Raw genomic sequence first — 12,300 nt, forward strand, 5'->3', positions numbered from 1 at the left:
CATGCTGTCTCCCGACTTCTTACTATAAACATGAACATGAATAACTGAATGTAAAGCCATGACAGCGGTGAGACAGGAGCTGATCTGCAGCTGGGGGTGTAAATAAATTCGGATGCGAGAGAGGTGAGAGATTTCTCCCAAATGGACTTGTGTACAAGCTGCAGCTGATCCTCATTAAAAAGGTCCGTCAGCTCCTGAGAAACAGCTCCGGGGGAAAAGAGCTTCGACAGAATTAACCAGATCTTTAAGAAGCTTCGACGCAGAGGGCCGTGGGCACGGGAGGGGGCGTGACGCCACCCAGTCACATCATACACTTTGAAACTAACATGTCTAACGTTAATATTAAGTTTCCGGCAGCTTGTTATTTTAAACTGGCCTGGAACACGCCTACTACACGCCTTCTAAACCCCAGCTTCATGTTTACTACAGCCCTGGTGCACACTTACTAAATACTTAATGCACGTCCACTGCATGCTGACTGCGGGGCTATTACTGTACATACCTGTTGTGCACCTGCAACACACCTGTTACACGTCTCCTACACGTCTACTGCATGACTACTGGACACGTATTACATGTCTACCACGTGCCAACTACACACCTAAGCCTATTAGACACCTTAGGCACAGCTATGGCACGTCTACCACTAATGGTTGAAGCAAGCAGCTATAAAAAACAATGATGTGTAAATATCTATTCAAATGTATAATTGTATTTATTCTATAATATAAAATGAAGGAATAAAATAGCTTGCATTTCGCTGTTTTAAGAGGATCGTCAGATTTGGCGAGATGAAGCAGGATCCAAGTCCGATGCCAAACATTCCTTATGTTCAAGATGTTTATCACTGTTCCACTTCAAAAATGTAAAAATCGAGTGGTCTGGAGGCGAGCACGAGGGTCTGAGATGCTTCGACACTCTCTGCTCCTGTCTCCAGATGGAGATGATTGACACCCGGGAGGTGTGAGTTCACTCTTTCGCCTCGGGGGGGGGAGAAAAGGCGGAGAATATTCACAGCCGTGACGGAAATGACACGGCAGCGCTTCTGTGTTCCTGCGAGATTAAAAACCCACCGACGAGCCGTTAAAGCCTCCGATTTGGCCCGTTAGAGCCATTTTTATTTGGGCTCCGTGAGGTAAAAAATGATGAGGTGTGCAATAAATAAAATGAGCAGAGCTGAAATACAAGCTTAGGTTTTACACCAGGTCTGGTTCTCATTGAATCGATTTCGATTTCATACCTAAAAAAATGATTACAGGACCAAAAGTATGCGTACACCTGATCATCACTTATGTACGTACAGTATAATAGTTATTCCACAAAACGTAAAAAAGACTAAACATTGACATCAGACACACAATCGTGTAGAACGTCTTTGCGTCGTAACACTCTGTGTCTTTGTGTTATAGTAAAATAATAACGATCACATGCTGGATATCTTACACTAGTCCTTTTTCGGCCAAGCTCTTTTCGGAAGCTGAGTTTTTTTTCCCCTTTTTTGTCACCAGGATGGTAGCAGTGGCACGACACAGCAGATACAGCACTGCATCAGCGTAATGTGAGGGGAAAGAGGAAGTGATGACTCACTGTGATTTTTTTTTCAGCTGCACACGCATTCAGTCTGAAATCAGTGCCGGGGGGAGCGTCTGAACCGGAGTGTGGCGAAATAAATTCATTAGGGATCGAGTTACTCTCGAACCAATCAGAACGTGGAGGAATGTTTCACGTCATGCCTGCGGGGAGCGCAGCAGCGCCGGGATGCGTGCAGCATGAAAGCAGGAGCGAGAAGGAAGAATGAAGAGAGCGGAAAGAGAAGAGAAAAGAGGGAACGAGCAAAAAAAAATCAGAGATGGAGAGAGAGTAAAACACAAAAACTCTATGCGCTAACATCGATTAAGCGGCTAAACAACTACATACCTTCTCCATCTAAGCGGAAAATCAATCACAAGCTACGGTTCCTTCTCAAACAATCAAACTCTCTGACCGTCAAACTGGCCTCAATTATTTCCAAATATCAAGCTGATTACGGAACCGTTAACGCTTTTTTATTAGTCGGAGAACTCGTCCTTGGATTAATTCCGCTATCGACTTTTTCATTCTTGGACGTACTTTGTGAGATAAACATAAGACAGGAGTAAAGAGACGCTCCGTCAGAGAGCTACAGAACGGCTCGGGGATTAGCTCAGGCCTGAAACAATGACGTGTCGAAAAACTTTAAAGGGTAAATAAAAACCGCACGAGTAATCTTTTGGCTGATTAGCTTAGCTTAGCTTAGTTTTGTAAAACCTTAACCGCGTCGTAAGCACAAATATTATCATTAATGGCTACAAAATACTTACGTTAGTCTTGAACGATGGTTAGCAAGCACTGTTATTAAAATATTATTCAGCAGCTACTTGTTTTAGCTCAAGCCGTTCATCCAATCTGATCATTTATACAGATTTCCTCACACATTTCAAACTCTTGTCCCTAATTTCCTCCTAGACAGAGTCTGTAAAGCTTCTCTGCGACAATGAGCATTTTTAAAAGCACAATATAAATTAGCAAAATTGATTGAATTTAATCTTTGTAAATGTTATGATCAAGAACCAAATGTTAGCATTTTTTATCTAATATGACTTTGATTCTTTATGTATAATAGATAGCATTAATATAATATTATTAAAGTATTAGCTTAAATCCGTTTAAAATATTGAAGACTGATGTTGGCCTACAAATCCTGTTTTAAGTACGAATGTTAGCATTAACTGGAAATAAAAACGTTAAAAATGGTAAAATTTCAGCCAATCGTACTTGTTGCTTTATTAATTTCACGGTTCGGTAATTTATTTCCCCAGCCTTGAAATTAGCTCCGCCCACAATCCAACATCCTACCTCGATTTTGGCCCATTAGGAGGCGAGGCTCTAAAAATACCCAACCGCCCCTCTAAGTGACTCCACCATCAGTGGTTACTTAATGAGCGCAGCTGAGTCGTATATTTTCCTGCGTGTTTATGATGATTTAAGGTCGCGTCCTCTCTTCACTGAACGAAGCCGCGGCTAGTGACCTTGCAGTCAGATCCAGGCTGTTTTTTTTCTCCTTTAATGAACGAACGCAGTAATTAATGACCAGTGGCATTAATAATTAAAGAGCCGAGGTGCCGATCGATGCGAACACCCTGTCAGTGGCTCCTCTGAGAGCACGCATACATCTCTATCACCCGCATACCGAATCGCATGGACGGTGGACTGTTTTTTTTTTTTTTTAGTTTTTTATCCAGATTTAAAAAAAAGAAGAAAAAAAAAGACTTTGCTATAAAAACCTGGTGTGTTACGCTCACTGTGCTTTAAAAAATGCTGCTTCAAATCCATGAGGAGGGAAAGGGTCTGGAAACGTTCGAGTCGGCCAGCATGATCGGAGTATTAACGTTCCGCTCGATAAAACCCGGGCACGGGAGCGCTGCTGCGGAATTTTAATAAAGAAAGAAGAGAGAAAAAGAGACTGAAATTTAACCGAGGGTCTGTTGTGAAAGTATTTATTAGTTGTACGTTAGAGAATACATTATCAGATGTAAACCAGAGAGCAAATAAAAACATTATTTAGAAATAAAGTTCTAAACAAATTACGTTCATACAGAATATGTATATATAATACATATATTTACACACACACACACACACACACACACACACACACACAGACATTAACAAATGCATGTGGAACAATTTCCTAATGATTAAGTTCAGGTGTTTTAGCCACGCCCACGGCTAACAGGTGATGAAATTCCAGCACACACCCATACAATGCCCACACACACACACACACACTGGCGATAGACTGGGCCTTCCTGAAAGTGCTCAGTAAGTTTAAACACAGCTCTGTCCCAGAATGCCACTTTTAGCTCAAGTCGGCAGATGAAATTTCTACCCCGTGAGATCTGCCCCGGGCAACTGTTAGTGCTGTAAGATTCTGTAAGAACAAGAAAGGCTCAGGCATGAAGCAGAAGAGAACACACAAGCTGGACACATCAAAATCACCTATCCTCTCTTGCATCCCTGACTACAGAGCTCCAAAGTGCTCCTGGAAACGAAGGACTCTGCATCAGGAGTTTCAGAAAATGTGTTTCCATGGCCGAGGATCTCCACACACGTCCACGAACACCACTGGTAAGGGTGCAAAGGGCTGGAGTGGTGTGAATCTCCGATACTGGGTTCAGGAGCAGTGAAGATGTCTGGGTCACGCTGGGTCAGATCTGGAGGTCTGATAAATTATTCAGGGTTTGGTGGATCCCAGGAGAACCCTACCAACAAAGTGTTAAGCCGGATGGAGAAGCGCTTATGGTCTGGTATTTAGGGTTGGGATGGACAAACTATCTCAGGTTTCCCGCACAGAACTCAACGCCGCTGAAGCATCACCTTTGGGACGTACTGGAACTGGAGTTTCCTTGAAATCCCGACATCAGCGCCAAAGCTTATTAACACAAATGAACAAAGCCAGATTTCAGAAACTAGCGGAAGGCGTTCCTAGAGTGGAGGCTAAGGGGCGATGTGCGATGTCATGGGGCCAATGATAATTTATTATACCTTTTAATTTATAATAGTAGACTTATTTAAATGTATTTAATGCAAATAATTAGTAGACATTTTTAACAATATGTTTTGTTTGTCTTAGAAACTCAATGTTCTAAATGAACGAAATACTACAAACTTACAAACTCATGACTATAAAAGCTTTTGGTATAATTTTTTGAAAGATCATCAGTTTGTAAAGGTTGTACTGCTTTCTGGCAGAAGCATCATACAAACCTACAGTACGTAGAATTCTTGTTTAAAACGTACTGTGCACTGCTGACAGCTATGTACAGTACAGGTTGTTTTCTAGTATTAGTGCTGTTTTTAATTTAGTAAAACACACTGGAGTCACACGGGTGCTAAAAAGTACAAATGCTAACATTTTATGTCAAGTTTTTTTTTGCTGTATTATTATGAAGTCTGTTTGATTTTACAAAACGCTATAACCTGACAGTTTTGTCGCAATCAGCTTGCAGTTGTGTTTGTGGCAGTGAAACTTAGCGGCTGATTTTTAATTATGAAAGTGAAGTGACTCGTGATTTGATTGTGTTTTTGAAGTCAGTGATGTTTTCGTTGCAAACAATCCCTTTTTAATTAGCTGGTTGAAGAGAAACATTACAAACAATACAAATCTTTAATTCATCATCAGCCTGCTCCTCCACCATTCGCGCCGTCTCGACAACGGAGTTCAAAAGCGAGTGCCACTTCAAAGCTTCTAAATGTAACCATTTTATATACAGTATATATATATATACACTACCGTTCAAAAGTTTGGGGTCACTTGCAAATTTCTTTTTTTTGTGTTTAGTGATTTATTTTCTACATTCTACAACAATAATACTGGGGATTTCAAAACTATAAAATAACACATATGGGATTAGGTAATTAAGTAACAACAAGAAAAACACCAGTTAATTGTTATTTTAAGACACAGAGGTCAGACTTTCTGTAATAGTTCTTGCAAGAACAGTATTGTGTCAAGTGCATTTGCAAAATCTGTCAAGCACCATAATGAAACTGGCTCTCATGAAGGCCAAACAAAACCTACCTCTCATTTAGAGTTATCAGCCTGAAAAATGACCAATTAACAACCAGCCCCTCAGATTAGAGGCGTTATGAAGTCTTTACAGAGCAGAAGTAGCAGAAACATCTCACCATTAACTGTTCAAAGGAGATTAATGCATTTTTTGGACGCCTTCAGCCTTTACAATGTAGAAAGAAATGAAAATCAGGAACCATCATGGAGTTAGAAAGTGTTCTAAAACTTTTGAACGGTAGTGTATCTACACTGTATATGTATATTTTGCTGTCAAACTGTTTATATAAAAATGTTATGAATGTTATAAACATATAAAAACATGACCGAGCATCCCAATGCAGGTGCAGATCCACACCCCTTCAGCTGATTGTTCCTCGTGGTTATGTTTCAGTAACTCTACAGTATCTGTTCAAACGTTATGAAATCCAGTGTGTCAACTCGTTGTTATTATTATTATTGGCTTTTTATTTTTAAACAGTCTACCTACTTCTGTGCTAAAGTTAGCATCACCAGCTCAAGGAAGGATTTCTTGCACACATTTCCTTCTAAACAATTTGTGCTGCACACATTAAAAATTTTGAGAATTTTTTTTTTTGGTCCATGTGACACAAGAGTGCTACCAAAGCACCATGGGTAATCAGACTTAGCCATGTGCTGACGTCAATCCTCTTTCTTTCCCCAACAGCAGGAGCTAAAGTCACTTCTTTCCTGCTGTCTCAGCCTTTTGTGTCGGAGCGCCTGGGACCGACGCTGCACCGAGTTACATTTATTTAACGGTTTTATACACACGGGTTCGGTGTAACGGCCGTAACAGGAGGATGTGTGGTCGTGCTAAGTAGTTCTACATCGCATCTTTTATTTTAAACAATGAGAGGAATGAGAAAGAGCTTCAGAGCTTCAAGAAGTAAATATTCACCCATAGACTTATAATAAAATGTACAAGGAGAAGGTTTTTGCTATTGACGCATTATACAGTAAGCACTTTATTGACTTTGAACTCTTAGCATCTTTCCTTTTCGAGCAAGAACTCACCCGGGCAGAAGATGAAAGAGTGTCTCTAAACAGACCTCAGAACAGCATGAAGACGTCTTTCTGAAGCCCCAGGGCGAGCAGCTCGTGACTCTTTAAACTCAACTCCAAACTCAAGTCTGGATTCATCGCTATTCGTCACTGAGACAGTCTGTCCTCAGAATCACCAACAATCCGGCCCTTCTGACTCTTATCTTGGTTTATACATGTGATCATAAAACTACAGGGGTGTAATTACTTCTTGCACATCCGTGCAGAATATAAATCTATAGTTATATTTGTAAATAAAACACGTTTAGAGTTCGGTGTTTCACAGTGTTTCAACTGTTAGTTTCATTCTGTTTTCTCTTCCTTCTTCTTCTCTCCTCTCTTTCTCACCGTCTCTTTGCCTTTTGCTTCTTTTTTACTCAGGAGGAAAATCGAAACTCTCGTGGGACGTAAAGCACACACTCGGCTTGTCGCCGTCCCGCTCTCTCTCTCTCTCTCTCTGTCTCTGGAGCGAGGGATGTTCATGTGTGAATCTCTGGCATCCTTCAGTCCTCTCTCCGGGATCGAGACGTCCCAGGCTGGACTCATAGCTCAGGCTATTTCGGTGCACACACACACACACACACACACACACACACACACACATTTCTGCTCTGTGCCGTCCAGAGGACATGCAGTTCTCTGAGGAGCTGAACAGCATCACACACTGCTTCACACACACACACTATTCACACAAACGTCAGTGTTATCGCTAACACCCAAAGGTCACCCGAGGTTGGGGAGCGCTTTCTTTTTGTTTTGTTCTTTTCATCCCGACAAAACTTTAGTAAAAAATACTGTAAACAATCTATATGCTCAAAAGTACCGGCGACCTTGGTCAAAACAAGGCTACAAAAAAAAAAAGAAAGGAAAAAGAAAGATAGAATGTATTTATTTTATTTATTTATATGGAAGCCCTGTATCTGCAGTGTAAGCATCTTTTCACTAAAGACATCTCGCTATCTGAGCATCCATCTTCTTGCTAAAGGACAAATGGTGAAAAAAAATATCTGCTTGACCACCTAGTGCCAAGGTTGCCATGTCAGCGTTTTTCCCACGCCCACCGTGGGTTGATTTTGTGTTCAAAAAAAAAAACCAAGATGTTCGAAATACAATAAGGAAGGAATAATACACTCAGCGTTGTGCTGTTATAGGAAAATAATTTGTAATGAGGTGGTGCGATGAAGCAGAGTCACTTCTACTACTTCCACTATATATATATATATATATATATATATATATTTTACAATACGATGCTGCTCTGTTTGCCGATGTGTAAATAGTTTAGAGTGCTCCACCTGTAGGATCAAAGAGGAACTGCAACATTTTGTCACCTCAAGTACGCAAGAATTACAAGAGGTAACTCGTAACTCACTCACTCATCTTCTCTACCGCTTTATCCTGTATTCAGGGTCGCGGGGACCTGGAGCCTATCCCAGGAGGTTTAGGGCACGAGGCAGGGTACATCCTGGACAGGGTGCCAATCCACCCTGGAAACGTCAACTAACCTTACATACATGTCTTTGGGCTGTGGGAGGAAACCGGAGTCCCGGGAGGAAACCCACCAAGCACGGAGAAAATATCCAAACTTCATGCACACAGAGACGGGAATCGAGCCTGGACGGGAATCGAACCCGGACCTAGGAGGTGCCAGGTGTCAGTGCTAACCACTACACCACTGTGCCGCCTACAAGAGGTAACTGAATCAATTGTTTTCACTTACAGTCACTTCCTCACTATAATAACAACCATAATACTCATAAATATGCATTCTATTACCTGGATTAAAGTATTAAACTATTAAAGATTAGTTATAATTACAAATAATATTTATCCCTAATCTATACGCTTATATCTGGTAATGTAGCTGTAACTTTTTTGTAACAGCTGGAGTAGCAGGATTTTCATACTTGCACTAACAAATGGACGTTACCAAATAAAATTTGGATGTTGATGAATGATACATAAACTACGAGAGCGCCGTGGAGCACTAGCCAAGCTGTTTGTGTCACACTGTGTGTAAAGGATCTATATTATTTTAATCCAAGTCTCTTTTTTAGTCTTTTCTGGACAGCTCCCAGGCAGCCTCGGATGTCGAAGCCAAACGGGCTTTATTTACGGCCCTGGCTGCGTGCTCTAGTCCATCGATTGGCGTAACGTGAGCGCCAATGTACACGAAACAGCAGCGCTAGCTCAACGCCCGTGTACGTTGGCGCTGTTCCTTATTAGCTGTGTGAGAATCTGTGTGTGGATAACACAAGGATTGTCCTTACAAAGGTGCCCTTACACACTGCTGCTCGGTGCTCTGTGCTTACTCACACGCCGGTGGTCTATCCATCATGTCGACCCACATTCGCGCCGAAAAACCCTGCAGGACGGGAACTGTTTTTGTTTTTTTGAAGATTAGGTGACTTTAGGTAACTCTGTGCTGTTCAATGAGGATTGTTTTTATTGCAGCACGTCCTGACCTGGGAAGCAGGAGTAATGAAAATCAATGTTTATGCAACGTTCCACTTCATCCAAAACTGTACTCGATCAGTAGCTGAACCTGAGCTACGACACTAATGTTTCACATAAAAACACAAAAAAGAAGAAAAAAGAGTACGAGGATGCTCACCTGTCTTCCTACGTTATCAGCTCTGATCTTGTAGTTCTGAGATATCACGTGGATGGCGTCTCTATCTAAACAGCGGTTCACTTCCATGATCCCGTATGATTAACTTTCATATTTAATTCGTACACCTTTAAAAGTGGACCTGAGTGCGGTTCTCTAAGCCGTGCACAGGCAAAGTTCAGAGTTTCCACATTATGTAAATGTACCAAACTTTGGAAGTGTACTTAGATCCCTGCCTTAGCTCGGAAAGGACACTGAGGAAGCACAGTACAAATCAATTGCAATTGTACCTAAATGTCACCTATAAACGCGTGTAAAAATGTCATCTATAAATACGATTTGCACTGAATGTTTCGAAGGCAGCCAGGAAATCACTCCTTTTCTTTTTGGATTGTCTTACCCAAGCTCCGCATTCCAGAGTTTAAAGATGGAAATGTTCCAGATATGACAGTGCCATTGCCAAATAGTTATTTATTTAACAGATAAATAAAACAATACACCTGTGTTAAACCACAGAGACAGTCCTCTGTTGAGAAGAAAACCATATATTTGTAGCCATCTTCATGTCGTTTAGCACTTAAGATTTTCCTATGAGCTCATGTGGTTAGTAAATATGACTTTTATTTGGCCATCTGTGCCTTAACATGACAAAAGGTCAAGGAATGACATAAAGGGCACACAAAGACTGACAGTGTAGAGATGAGGACAGACCGTGTGGGAGGGGCTTCCAGTCAGAAGAAGGCCTTGGATGCCCGATACGGTAATCCGGTCCCGAGCTGCCGAGAAGCCATTCACCATTCCTAATTATAGAGTCAGAAATTACCAACTGTAAATTATTGATCAGGGCCACGGTTAATGGCTGTCAGCGGGCTGATTGCTCATGATTCAAATGTCAAACTTTTGATTCCGCATGCCATCACTGACTCGAGCGATTCTCTCTCTCTCTCATCACTCTGCAGCCATCAGAGGGAAATGGCCGAGCGATGGAATCCATTTAAGGCTCAAATATTAATGTCTCTGTGCAGCTAGGTGAAAAAAGCATTGAACATTCAGTGCTGACATTTCCACACACACACACACACAAAAACAATTACAACATGCATCTTTAGCAAACAGGATTTAACTCTGGATCTCCACAAGTTCGCCTGTCGTCCCAATAGATAGACAGAGGGGGACATCTTCATAGCTCTCCACTGTGCCCTGACTCACCTGGACAGACCAAACACTAACCAGGATGCTATTTGTTGAACTTAGCTACTATCACTCCTTCCAAGCCATCACACCCCTCTGTAACGCGACCCCTGACTTTTTAACAACCAGACCACGGTCTGTCTGACTCGACAACCTCTCTTCTGGGATGCGTACTGCCTCCTCACCTTTACTCTTTATTCTGCCCTAACTGTGAATTCAACACCATACTCAAGCTTGCAGATGACACCACAGTGACAGACTTCCCGCCATCTCGTGCTATGATGTGAGGGCAGTAACCTGGAACCTAACAGCATGGCCACTGTGGATTTCAGGCAGGCTGGAAATCACATGAACAGAACTGCTGTTAAGGATGTATTCAGCTTCCTTTGAGTCCACATCTCTGAGGGCCTCACCTGTTCCCTAAACTCCTCCTTTCTGGTTAAAAAAAAATGGAGTTTCTGCTTCGTACTGACTAAAAACAGCCCCAGTTGTGCTTCAGGATACTAGTGAACTTTTACAGGTGTATCTATAGGAGCATCTTTACCAGCTGCATCTCAGCGTGGTACGGCAATTTTACTGCACTGGAACGCAAAGCTCTTCAGCGTGTAGTGAAACCAACCAACGGATCATCGGCACTCAGCTGGCCATCATTCAGGACATTTATAAGAAACGCTGTGTGCAAAGAGTGGCAGGCATTCTTAAAAGATGACGCTCACTCTAAATCAGGGACTATTTTAATCTCCTCCCATCAGGCAGGAACTACAGGTGCCTCAGCGTCTACGCAAACAGACTGAAAAATGGCTTCTTCCCTGTGGCTGTTCCATACTGTTCGTTCAACGCTGTACTACGCCGTTAGCCTGTAAAATGAAAATATAAAATAGTTGCATTGCATTACTTAAGCAATTTTAGTGTGTCTTTTTATAAATGAAGTTATTATTCATTGCATCATTGCCTAGGATGACTTGATAGATGATACCAAAACTGTTGCATATTTTCCCATGTAGTAATTAAACCTGAAGTGTTGTGTTGGAAGCTGCAAGAAACAGGAGCTTGGGCAAGGCAGAGGTGGCTCTTGGTTAAGGCTCTTCTTTACTAATCAGTAGGCCAGGGTTTTAAGCCCCAATAGCGCCTAGCTGCCACTGAATCCCTTAACCCTATCTGCTCCAGGGATGCTGTATAAGGGCTGTATATTTGAAGATGCTTGTATATTCCGCTTCCCACAAGCTTGGATACGTTCTTACATACATATATATATATATTCCTTTTCATGGCAATGCATGGATCATCAGACTGACAACAAAATAGATTATCCTTTAAATTCATTTTTGTATTTATATTTATGTTTGCATTTAAGGTGATTAAAAGCTGCATTTCCACTATAGGTGGCTGTGACAGTATTCACACACTGGCAGGCATCACAGCATCCTGTGTGCTAGGATGTAAATAGTTTGAAAATGTAATAAAATCTGTAAAAAAAAAAAAAATACTATTGAATTGGGGTATTTGTTAAATCATGATACTTAAAGAATCGCAATATGAGTTAAATCAGCACTAATGTATTGTGATAAAATCATAATATCGTATCAGATGGTCCCTAGTGATTCCCATTCCAACTTTTTACAAAATTAAAGACATAAAAATTGCAATAGTTAGTGATACAGTAGATGTGAGTGTCCTAAATCTATCACTGTTAAATACCAACTTAAAACTTACTTTTTTACATTTTTAATCTTAGGATCCCAGCCTTAAACATCCTCACCGCTATAGACACTGAGTTAAGAACAGTGACAAAAACCTGTTTTTGTTCTATTTAGACTTGACCACACGAGACAAGAAGCGTTTCTTCCAC

The 12,300-nt window shown here is 41.3% G+C and overlaps 1 protein-coding gene across 1 annotated transcript in view; it reads right to left on the minus strand.

Moving 5' to 3' along the window:
- Positions 1-12,300, minus strand: part of LOC128507292 (potassium/sodium hyperpolarization-activated cyclic nucleotide-gated channel 1) — a 130,741-nt gene that overhangs the window by 81,969 nt on the left and 36,472 nt on the right. The gene's annotated exons all lie outside the window — the stretch shown is intronic.

This window comes from Clarias gariepinus, chromosome 19 (genome assembly GCF_024256425.1).
Source record: "Clarias gariepinus isolate MV-2021 ecotype Netherlands chromosome 19, CGAR_prim_01v2, whole genome shotgun sequence".
In the NCBI taxonomy this organism is placed as follows: domain Eukaryota; kingdom Metazoa; phylum Chordata; class Actinopteri; order Siluriformes; family Clariidae; genus Clarias; species Clarias gariepinus.